The sequence below is a fragment of the Grammomys surdaster genome, unplaced genomic scaffold (genome assembly GCF_004785775.1).
Source record: "Grammomys surdaster isolate TR1022 unplaced genomic scaffold, NIH_TR_1.0 237, whole genome shotgun sequence".
Classification (NCBI taxonomy): Eukaryota; Metazoa; Chordata; class Mammalia; order Rodentia; family Muridae; genus Grammomys; species Grammomys surdaster.
The window spans coordinates 2,312,915-2,325,200 of NW_021604682.1; the positions used below are offsets into that span (position 1 = coordinate 2,312,915).

General features: G+C 51.9%; 1 protein-coding gene across 6 annotated transcripts in view; it reads right to left on the reverse strand.

The window, feature by feature from the left end:
- The window catches only part of Ggt1 (gamma-glutamyltransferase 1), a 21,045-nt gene extending 14,019 nt beyond the window's left edge, over nt 1–7,026 (reverse strand). The window contains exons 1-2 of one of the 6 annotated variants that reach the window (XM_028773990.1): nt 6,844–7,026; nt 6,166–6,256 (exon numbers count right to left, since the gene is read on the reverse strand). The gene's annotated coding sequence lies outside the window, so the exon portion shown is untranslated. Of the gene's footprint in view, nt 1–6,165; nt 6,257–6,590; nt 6,755–6,829 lie in introns of those variants that run through there. The other 5 variants (XM_028773988.1, XM_028773987.1, XM_028773986.1 and 2 more) reach the window with 5 other exon arrangements.
- Between the last annotated feature and the right edge of the window lie 5,260 nt (nt 7,027–12,286).

Genomic DNA, 12,286 nt, shown 5'->3' on the forward strand with positions numbered 1-12,286 from the left:
CACACACACACACACTGCATATATACACCGCACACACACACACTGCATATATACACTACACACACACACTGCATATACACACTACACACACATGTTGTACACATATAAACACACACCAGACACACATTGCACATGCACACACATACTGCACACATACCATATTGTATACATGTACTGTACACACATGTACAGCACAGACACCTACACGTACACCTACCACACACACACAATACATCACACATGTATACTGTGCACCCACACATACGTCACATACACTATGTACACGCATTCTGCACATGCACACACACCTTATACACACATACTGCACACATGAGCATACACCATACACACACATGGCCTGGGGCCTCAGCTTCCAGACCGGTTCAACCACCATTCAAAGAACATTAGCCCACAGACCCAGACAGTGACAGGGAGCAGCCTAGAAAGACAAGGCCCAGAGAAGGCCAGACCTGGCCCAAAGTCATATAATCCAGCAGGGCAATCACACACATATTACATATACACTCGAGCTGAATCTAGGCTGAGCAAAGTAGGTTCCCAAGATGCTGTGGAGAAGGGTGGTATACAAGACAGCCAGACCGACAGCCAGACCGACAGCCAGACCTAAGTGTTTCTGCTAATCCTTCAACAGATCTACAAAGCTGTGGGCTGCTATGAAGTCCCAGGGCCAGGGGAGTCAAACTGGGCACAATCAAAACACATCCACTGGCGAGAAATGAAGTTTAAGGCTAGGCATGGTGGTGTAAACCTTTACCCTCCACACTAGGGAACAGAGGCAGGCCGTTCTCTCTGAGTTCAAGGCCAGCCAGTGCTACATAGTGAGATGGTGTCTCAGAAAAAGAAAGAACAAAGCTGGGTGGTGGTGGCACACGCCTTTAATCCCAGCACTTGGGAGACAGAGGCAGGTGGATTTCTGAGTTCGAGAGTTTGAGGCTAGCCTGGTCTACAGAGTGAGTTCCAGGACAGCCAGGGCTACACAGAGAAACCCTGTCTCGAAAAACCAAAAAAAAAAAAAAGAAAAAAAAAAGAAAGAAAGAACAAAAAAGAAAGCTAGAGGAAGGAAGGAAGAAAAGAAGGGAGAAAGAAAGAAAGGAAGAAAGAAAGAGAGAAAGGAAGAAAGAAAGAAAGGAAGGAAGCAAAAGAGACTGAAGTTTAGACAAAAGCAAATTGTCCAAGATCAGCTGAGCCAGGGAGGTTGGCAGACCACGCACTGGTCAGGACATCTCACCCCACTCCATATCCTGGTAAGGACACTTGGGTATGAGAACACAGATCTCTCCAGCCTATCAGCCCTGTCTGTATCCTGATAGGACACTTACTTCACCCAGACCTGAAGTTGGAATCTGCCTTATTTGCTGCCTGAACTGGTGTGGACTGCAGAGAATCAGGAAACACACCTATAATCCCTCACAAACACATGTACACCCCTTACACACACACACACACACACACCCCTATACCCCCTTACACACATACCTATAACCCTTACACATAGCCATACCTTTTACACACACACCTATACCCCCTTACACCTATATTCCTTACACACACACTTATATTCCTTACACACATATCCATAATGTTTGCACATACACACCTATAACCTTACACACACCTATATACCCTTTTACACACACACCTAATACCCTTCCTTCCAAGTCAGAGTGCTTTTGGTGAAAAGCAGTTTGCCCGGGGAGCCTGATGGTCAAGATTAAGGTGCCTAGGCTCAAAGACCTAGAGGTGACAGCCTCCAGGAGCTGAGTAATGACTCACCACAAAGGTCTCTGCCCCACCCCCACCCCAAGCCCAGAGAGGGGCAGGCATGGCTGGAGGGCACAGCGCCTCCGGATCGCTGACCCTCACTCCTGCTGGGGCGCTCATATTGTCTTGGGTCTCGGGCTGCTTCACTCTTAATCTCAAATCTACTTCCCGGAGAACCATTACCCAAATTTCTTCTGAGCCGTTGGTGACTCCACTCTGAGCCCCTAACACCCGCCTCACACCTGGGTCAGAGAGAAAGAGGGAAGCCTGGACAGGCTTCTTCAAGCCCAACTGTCTGGTAGGAAATAGGGCTCTGCCTACCTGTGTGAACCCAGGGGGACCAGGGCACAGGAGCCTGCTGCCCCGTTATCCTGGAGGGCGGTGCACTCCTGCTGTTGCGCAGGTGGCTACACGGAGACTCTGAGAGGATCGCTAGAGCCTCTGCAATGGCATGAGACGGAACTGAGGGACAGAACCAGGTCTCCACACATTCTTGAGGGCCCCCAAGTCTAGTTGCCCCACCTACGATGTCCAGCAGCTCAGAGCGGGTGAGGAGGGCTTTGGGTCATACAGCAGCTGGGCCACAGCCAGACACGTGCTGCGTTCCCTTCTCAGCCCCACACTTGCGGAAGACTTAGTCCCCATCCCTAGCAGTGACCCAGCTCCTCCCTTCCCTCCCCTAGCTGGCCTGAGATGGGAGGAGGCTTTAAAGGTACAGAAACTACTCCAGGTAGAGAGATTGCCTACGAATTCAATCCCTGAGGCATGGGTAACCTGGAACAGCACAGGGTAACTCAGAGCCGCGCGGGGGCGTTCCCGAGAAGAAACCTGAGCCCTGAGGGTCTAAGTGGAGCTTAAAGAAGCTGTCTTTCAAAGAGGAGGCACGACTTAGGCTCCCGTGTTCAAATAGGAGTCACACAGAGCAAAAGTGCACCCAGATGTCCTATCCTAGTAAAGGTTATAGCTGAAAACCTCGGAGGTCCTACAAGATCCAAGGAGTCTGTACACCTGAGTGACTGTCAGATCGAGGCTGGCCCTCTAGACTATCGGAACCACAGAGTGGAGAATGGTTGTACGTATTTCCCTTAACTGGATTGATTAGGAGTCTTCCCTAATTCCTCAACTTTCTAGATAAGGGCAGACGGGCAGATTGTGTGAGTGTGCATGTGGGGTGGGGGGGGGAGCACTTGGCAGACTGTGTGAGAGTGTGTGTGTGTGTGTGTGTGTGTGTGTGTGTGTAGGGGCACTTGGCAGGGCAAGCAGGACCCCCTCTGTTTAAGCCCTGGATTAATTTCTCACTGAATGAGATAGGGTCAGTTTCTGACAAAGGGAGTTCTCCCAAGCCTCTAGGACTTCACAGTGTACTGCCTGTCAGACTATTCCCTCCTCTTCTCCCTCCCCACTCCAGGTGCCTCATCTATCTCTATCTCTTCTGAACTCTATCTCCACTCCCCGCCCCCCAGAAGCCTCCAACCTGATTGGAAACAATTTAGTGCTCTTTGGGGTTACACAAACACTCAGTGGATAAGAGCTTCTGCTGAGCCTGACAATGGAAGCTTGATTCACCAAACCCACCTAGTGGAAGAAGAGAGGAGATCCCTGAAAGTTGTTCTCTGATCTCCACATGAACTCGGTAGCACGTATACACACACACACACACACAAAGAAATAAATGTTGGAGCTGAAGATATGGCTCAGCAGTTTAGAGCATTAACTACCTTTTCTTCTGATGACCCAGGTTCGACTCCCAGCACCAACACGGTGGCTCACAACCATCTATAAACTCCAGTCCCAGGTGGTAATCGGTTTTATTCTCTGACTTCCTTGGGTACTTGCTCATATATGTGGTGCCCAGTCATACATGCAGGCAAAATACATACATACGAAAAATAATAAAATAAAACTTAAATACTTGTATTGCCATGTGTATGTTTGTGTATGAGGTCAGAGGGGCGTCAGGGTACTCTGAAGCTGGGGTCACTGGCAGTTGTGAGCCGCCTGTTGTAGGTGCTGGGAATTGACTTCGAATTCTTTGCAAGAACAGTATGCACTGAGACATCTCTCCAGCGCCAAGATAAGAAAACAGAACACAGGCTGGAGAGATGGCTCAGCGGTTAAGAGCACTGACTGCTCTTCCACAGGTCCAGAGTTCAATTCCCAGCAACCACATGGTGGCTCACAACCATCTGTAATGGGATCTGATGCCCTCTTCTGGTGTGCATGAAAACAGCTATAGTGTATTCATAAAATAAATAAAACAAATCTTTAAAAAAAAAGAAAAGAAAATAGAGCACATTTTTTTAAAAGAAAGGCTTAAAATGAACAAATAAACAAATAAAGATCCCAAGGACTGGAGAAATGTTTTCATGGTTAAGACACTGGCTGCTCAGATGGCTCAGCGGTTAAGAGCATGGGCTGCTTTTCCAGAGGTCCTGAGTTCAGTTCCCAGTACCCACGTGGTGGCTCACAACCATCTGTAATGAGTTCTGATGCCCTCTTCTGCCAATGCAGGTGTACATGCAGATAGAGCACTCATACATAATATAAAATAAACATTAAAAAAAATGACACTGGTTGCTCTTCCAGAGGACCCAGGTTCGATTCCCATCACCCACAAGGTGGCCGCACAACTGTCTGTAACTCCAGTTTCAGAAGATCTGATGCTCTATTCTGATCTCCAGGGACACCGGGCACACAAGTGGTCCACAGGCATACATGCAAGTGAAAACACCATACACACGAAATAAAAACAAACAAACAGTGCTTTCGGCGGAGTAGGGAGGCCGGGGCCTAGAGAGGGGTCAGATGTTACAATGGGAACCACAGGAAAGGGTCAGAGCTAGAGCTGAGACCAAACTGAGGTAGGAGGAAACCTGTGAGCTTTGGAGGCTGGAACTGACACTGACTTCCTGAAGAGGCAGCTGCGGACAGTTAATTGATGGATAGTTGGTGGAGAGGCTTAACTTCCCTTGTTCTCACCCTTGAATCATTAAGGTGTCAGGGCTGGAAAAGCCCTACAAGCCTAGACCTTGAAAGTTCCGGCCAGCCTGGACTTTGAGAGCCCCGGGAGGCTAGTGAATATATCACCATGCTGGGTAACCCATTAACCCTGGCTTGCTCATTAAGACCCTTGTGGGTGCCTCTTTGCTCCTTGGTTTGCTCTGGGGAACTGGGCAGAGGGCAGCCATGAGAAGGTAGTGTTGGTGGGGACCCTGGCCCAGTGGGGCTCTACTGTCTGTTTATTCCTGCAGGAGCTTTTGCCTGCCAGGGTGACCTGGAGTGGGAGGGGTGCACAGTACCACGTCCTTCCTGTGCCTTTCATCTTAAAAATCACTCCTTTGCTAGAACTATCAGTCCATGCCCTGGGGGAGGGAGGGGGGCTTGGCCAGGCTGGAGACTTAGGAGCACATTTAGCGGGTGTCTGGGAAATTACTCCAGCTCCCCTGCAGAGAAGTGGGTTTACAGTGGCCCCCAAGGTACTTCCTGTTTCAGAGGGCTTATCTTCCCACACCGGACCTTAGAAAACCAAGTACTGGAAACGCAAGACTTGCAGTTGTCAATACAGGAAACCAAATGCTGGGGGTTGCAGCTTGGTAGGTTGGGGAGAGATTTAGCCAACCACTTCCTGAAACTCTCTTTGCAGTCTCCAGCCACACCCCGTGACCCCATGGCACCATCAGGTCCCACAGGCTGACTTCACCTGAGTGTCAGGAAGCTCTGGGCAGGGCTTGTGTTCCTAGTGGGTAAGGGTCACAGCTGAGGTCAATAGTCTGAACAGCAGAAGTCAGTGTGAGTAAGCAAGCCGGGTGGATCCCGCCCCTCCCCACACTCAGATTCTCTTGGGGACGGGATCTCCCTCCCCACCCTGGAAGCCAGCAACTCCCAATTAACTGGTGGAACGAAACTGACTTCGAATCCAAACATCCTAACAACTTAACGTGAGGGTCACAGAACCTCAGCCTTCGCTCTGGTTTTCCAACACCTTCGAAATGTCCACCCTGGGGGAGTTCTTCATCTCTTTTAAAAGTAGCTGGCAAGTTCTCCTCCCGGAGTCAAGTCCCAGCCTGCCTCTGGAGTTGCCTTCTACACGTTACAAGAGTCGGCTCATTTTTGGATGGTCCTGGTCTCAGATCCTTCTACGCATCCCAGGTCACAGATCAGAGATGCAGAGGACACCCGTGCCTTGTGACTACTTGTTTACAGTGCTTGACCACACACAGACCACAATGACCAGATGGAAGAATCTGCAAATGGGCCCCTGTTGCCCAATGGGGTTGAGGAAGTAAGCTCTGAATGACCACATCATAGCAAGGTCAGACGTCCCTTCTCCCCCCTCAAGCCTGGTTTTTTGGTACTGCCCCCCGACCCCATCCCAGCACTCACCTTTGGTGTGAGTGAAGCCAAGTGTGTGGTCCTTCAGGGTGGTCAGCTTGTTAATATCTGGGAGCATTCAGCAGCAGCGCCAGCCTGGCACCTGATGGATGGAGCCCAACTCCAGAATTCAATGGTAGAAGAACCACAGCGATACGGACCCTATAGCTCCCGGTTTCATACCTGACCTCCCTGAGAGCTGCTATGAGGACTTGGGAAGTCTTTCCCTTTCTAGCCTTGGACTAGAGGACTGAATGAGACAGACAGACAGACAGGCAGACGGACTTCAGGAGGCTCAGGAGCTTGTCAAAGCCTCAGTGTTGGCCTGGCTCTGACTCCCAGCTCTAAAGTCACTTCGGCCCGATGAACAACTCAGAGCCAAGACCCAAAGTGCCCCCTTCCTGCCCTCCCTGCTCAGGTGGCATTTATTGTATCACCTGGTAATTATCTTCGCTGTCTGGAATCTCCAGGGGGCTGAGAGGAAAGCCTTGCCTTACCGAGTCCTGGTCTCCCTGACGCCCCACTTCCACCATCAACACGCCACAGGAAAGCCAACTAGCTCACTTCTGTCTCACAGCTTCCTGACCACAAGGCTAGCAAGCACACCTGTCTACCCACAACCTCCTTGCGACTTAATTGGTACCCAAACGGCCCAACAATTTCCCTACGCACTTACCACACTCAGCTTACCCAGAGCTCCCTTCCTCTTTGTGTGTGTGTGTAGGGGGGAAGCCAGTTCCTCTGCCTCTTTACATCTTGGATGCTGAACTATATTACATTTTACGTAGAGTCCAAGTCTGAGCCAGCGGCTGTGTCAGATGCCCAAGGTCAACAAGCCCCAACCTGAACTGAGCAACCACCCTCCTCAGACCTCTACTGGGCCATAGAAGCCAGAGTCCAGCCCCTCAGAAGCCACCCCCACCTCTTCACTGGTCCTTTCCAATTGGTGTTATCTGTGACCGCCTCCAAACCACACCTAGCACCCTCCCCCACCACTCCTATCACCTGGCGACGCCCATGGTTTGCAAGGGTACTGCTACCTTAATGGAACTACCATGTAAATCGGAACTTTCCTCTCCCACTGGAAAACCCTTCAAAGGCCCCCTTTGCCCTGCAGAGAAATTCTTGCCTTGCTGGTGCCTGCCCTGCCCTGCCCTCTCTCTGCCCTCAGTGCTCCTGCCAGGACATTTTACAGGCTAACTACCTTGGCCTAAAGTAGTCTTCCTTCAGACTCCGCTAACTTATGACACCTTCCTAAACCTCTCTTTGCTCCCAACTCTGAGGACAAAGCTGTCTGTCACTCTTACTTACTACCAAAGTCTGGACAGCATGCACGGCGCCCAATAATCGTTCCTGAATGGATTGATGCTGAGGGGTGGGTGGGGGGCTCACTACAAAGCCAGAAAGAGGGGCTAGGTGTGGCTCAAAGGTACCATGATTGTCAAGCATGCCAAAGACCCTGGGCTCAAATATCAGCACCGAAAGGAGATGAAAAATGTCACAGAAGATTAATTACGTAAAAAAAATAGATAAATAAAGGCACACTTATGCAACCCTGTGCTACGCCAGTCTCTAATCCTATAATGCCTTTGCCATTTTACAGACAAGGAAACTGAGGGTTTCGGAGGCTTCTGTGGTGTCTTGTTTTTCCCTTCCACCGAGCTCAGGCCCACTAGGGAGCCCAGAGTGTGATCTTATTTAGAAACAAAGTCTTCACAAGATAATTAGTTCAGATGAGATCATACTGAATTAGGGTAGGCCCTAAATGCAGTAATTAGTGGTCTTACAAGATGGCCGTTTGGGCAGTCGCACAGGGAAGACAGCAGTGTGGAGTTGGAAGCTGAGGTCAGCGGGACACAAGTACAAGCCAAACAGCCTCCAGGATTGCCAGAAAGCTCAGAAGGAGGGGAGGCAAGGAAGGATACAGCCCCATAGTCTTGGGGGAGGGAGGGCATGGCTCTGCTTACATTGGATTCCAGGCTTCCAATAACCAGAGCTTGCTTTTAAGCCATTGAACTTGAGATACTGGGTTGTAACAGCCACAGTACCCTACTTCATCTATGGCTACACACTCAGCAAAGAGCAACCCAGGGGATTGAAATCCTTATCTCTTGTCTCCTTTCCTTCTGTGGAAACTCCTGAAGGCAGAAGACCCTGTTCCCAACAGAGTAAGCTCAGGGAAACTGTCTTGCCTGAAGATCTATCTGCCTCCTTCCAGTGAACATTTCAAAAGCATTCTGTGGCTGGGTGTGGTGGTTCAGATCTGTAATCTCAGCACTCTGGAGGTAGATAGAGGAAGATCAGGTGTTCAAGGGTATTATCAGCTACATAATTAAGACCAGTATGGGAGACTATCCCAAACAAACAAGCCAACAAGGAACAACCAACAACAGAGATTGTGCCCTTGGTCACCATTATCAGGAAGCTGGAGATTACCTGGTTACTTGCCGAGATAACAGCCTTGAGTTAGTTTTCGAATTTGGGCTTTCTGACTGGGTGAATGGAGAAAGAGATCAATGGCGGAGTTGGTTCAGTTCCACACCCTTCTGTATGGAGCCTGGTCACTCATATCTTGGCTTCCTGTCCACTCCCGGTGAGTTACCACATGAGCAGTGAAGGACTTGAAACAGCTAAGGTGTAACTGCTGCCAATAACTTAGAACTCTTATCCACAGGCAGTTCCCACTTGGGGCCTCATATGTCCCAAGGCGTGGAGTCTGAGGACATCCTCCTTCTCATACTCCCTGCCTCCCATTTTTATACCCCCTGTGGGTTTAACTAAGGATGACAAGGCTGCCATGAAGGACCCAGGTCAACCCTCTACACCCAACATTATCCCTAGAGATTGAGACAACAGCATCAGATCTTTGCCTCACCGTGGGACTGCCAACAAACCCTGCTGCCCAGGACAGCTCCCGGGAGAAGGGCCAGCAGCCTTTAGTTCAGTATACTTGGGAGACCGGTGAGGTGGAATGATAGGCCCACTCCAGAGGAGACAGCTCAGTCTATGGGGGCTCTTGTCCAAGTCAAGTTAAGCCAGAAACAGTGCCCAAGAGCCAACTCACCTAGGCACCGGGATAGCGGGCTAACAAAAGCTCGCCCGGGGATCTGGGTCCAGATATCACACTTCCTCCTTTCCTGGAAAAAAAAAAAGTCCTCTAGGAATTTTTCGGTCAGGGAGGGGTCACAGAGGAGGAGTCGGGTGTGGGGACAGTTCTCTACCTGCAACAGGACTAAGTTCTAGGCATTATATGACACCGATGCCACAGCCCTGCTCCTTTCTCTTTAGCTTGGTGCTCAGCCTTTCCTCCCTCCCTTCTTTCTCCTCCCCCTTGGCTCCCACCTTCCTCTTCTCACACTCCAAGGTATGATGCCCAGCCCTGGCTTAGCCTCTGGAAACAACATGGTCAGGACCTGGAAGGAATCCATGCCTGTCTCCAGCCCTGGAGATGCAGAGGGGAAGAGGGCTTACCTGGCTCCCAGCTCTGGACCAGGGGTCTGAGGAGGTCCTGGGATACTTGGACTGATGCTCAAAGCTCTGGCTTCCACTCACTGTCAAGTCAGTAACAGCCTTGGCCCTGGCAGAGGGCAGGCTGGGTAGTCATGCAGGTTTGCCAGGGAGGAAACCTGTCGTGCCAAGGTGGCCGGCCCTAGGACAATACTGCTGCAGAGGAGAGGGTGGGAGGCTGCTGGGGGCGGGCGGTGTGAGGGGGAGGAGGTCCAGAAATTAGACCAAAAGTGGTTAGGGGGTATCAGGGAGTGGTCCAAGTAAGTACACAGTCTGCTGACTTTTGCCATGTCTAAGGGTCTCAGTCCAGAGGATCACAAAGCTTGGCGTCCAGTCTGTCACCTCTACCTTCAGTTTCTTTTTTCTTTTTTTTGTTTTTTCTTTTCTTCTTTTTTTCTTTAGGTTTTTCAAGACAGGGTTTCTCTGTGTAGCCCGGGCTGTCCTGGAACTCACTCTGTAGACCAGGCTAGCCTCGAACTCAGAAATCCACCTGCCTTTGCCTCCCAAGTGCTGGGATTAAAGGTGTGCACCACCACTGTCCTGCATACCTTCAGTTTCTAGTCAAGCATTGCTTGACTCAAAGGAAGGATCCTGGCAGGCATCCCTCATTGAATGCCCTGGGATGGATCTACCCTCACATGCTTCAACTAGGCTTGCACACTTGCTCAGCCAAGCATCCCAGATTCAGGCTGGGCACATGTTCCTTAATTAGGAGTCGGGGTGGGAATCTAGAGTGAAGAGCCCCCTCCTCTGTAATATGAGAAACTAGGACCATGTCTAACTGCATTGAGCAGCAGGCTTCCAACAGAGTCTGCTGAGGAAACCCCACAGGAGCTAGATGCTCTTCAGAGGAGCCAGGGACACTGTAGAACCAGGAACATATACACAGGGCCTGGTGACAGGGTGCCCAGGGCTGGCCTTAGCCTGTTCATCTCTCAGGCATTGGGGGGGGGGGGGGGGGGGTCATGCTCAGCCTGCCTAGGCCTGCCTCTGTCCTTTTCTAAGCAGGAAGTGTCATTCGGGATTTGCTGAGGCTGGTAACACCCACACAGGGTGGACAAGACAGATAAACTTGCTCGCGGGGGTTGATTCCTGAAAGCGGGTGCAGGTATTGCCTAAAGCACCCTCACCCGCCTGAAGCGCTTTTTGTTTGTTCAGTCAGACGACGATTTCCCCCCCCACCCCCCCACCCCCAGTCAGCCCTGACTAGGGCCACATGATTGAGAGGTGCCAAATGCCACCTTGTCCTCCGCAGCGTCTGCCCTGGCCGCTCCCGGGAAGAGCTCCAACGCCAGGTCGTATGCGGGCGGGGCCCTCGACAATGAAACCTCTGCCAAAGAGGAGTGACCCTGGGCTCCACGCTGGCGGCCAGTGCCTGGGCGCGCAGCCGTAGACCCGGCGCTGCCCATCCCGCGCATCCCGGGCGGGGCGCGGCGCGGCTAACCCGCCTTCCTTTCACCCTCCCGGTGCCCGCCCGCCCGCGGCGGCCATGGGGGCGCGGCTGGGGCGGCGGGCAAGAGCAGATGCCCCTGCAGCGCCGAGTGCCGGGCCCGCGCCCTATGAGCGCCGGGTGCGCTGGCTGCGAGAGATCCAGTCCATGCTCCGGGAGCGGCGGCCGGAGCGCGCTCGGCAGCTGCTGCGCCTTCTGCGCCAGGCGAGAGAAAAGAACGGGACAGCCCGGGATCCGGGGTGTCAGGGAGGGGCCGGGGTTGCGGGCTCCGGGGTGGGTGCGTTCCTAGAGCGCGGGTTTTGCAGGCATAGAGGTTCTTGCCTGGGGGGGGGGTGCGGATTTAAGTGGGGGGACCAGGTGGGGCTGGTGGATTGCTTTCTAAAGATGGGGCTGGCATGTTGGGGCACTGGGATTTGAAGTCTGTCGTGTTGAGTGTGTGTGTTGAGCTCCAGTCTGGAGCTAAGAGTTTACATTTGGTCCTTCTCAAGAGCTGGAGTGGGCGAGGGTAGGGGCATCTCACGCTGAAGGACAATGGGAAGAATGCAGGTCCCCATACTGCAGGAAGAACGGAAGCAGCAGAGCCGGGAGAAAGGGTCCTGGGAGGCATAGCCCAGATGGTCAGGAGACAGACAGATACCATGGCGGCCCAGACAAAGCCACAGCGCACGCACCACCCAATCTAACAGGCAGTTTGAGCCCTCAAGGACACACAACCACATTTGTACATCGCATCACCACATCTGGGCATTTGGGAGACACATTTGGTACCCTAGCCAGATTTCCTGAGCCCCGAGATGCCCTAGGGAGACAGGGATGCCTGTCCCAGCATGACCCCTGGGCAAATCATTTCCTACTCAACCTCCCCACCCTCGACTCTAGCTGCTGCTCCCACCGTGAAGGTAGATGCTTAGAGTCAGAGAAACTGGAAGAGATGACAAGCCAGGGCCCAGACAGAAAGCTGAGAGAAGGCGGGGCTAGAGATGTAGTTCGATGTCATGGAATTCGAGAGGACTCAGCTCTGTTCTCCCCCCAAAAACAGGATAAACCAGGCATGGTTGGGAGATGGAGACAAGGGATCAGGAGTTCAAGGTCATCCTCTGCTACTTAGCAAGTTCAGGACCAACCTATAATATGTGTGTGTGTGTGTGTGTGTGTGTGTGTGTATGTGTGTATGTG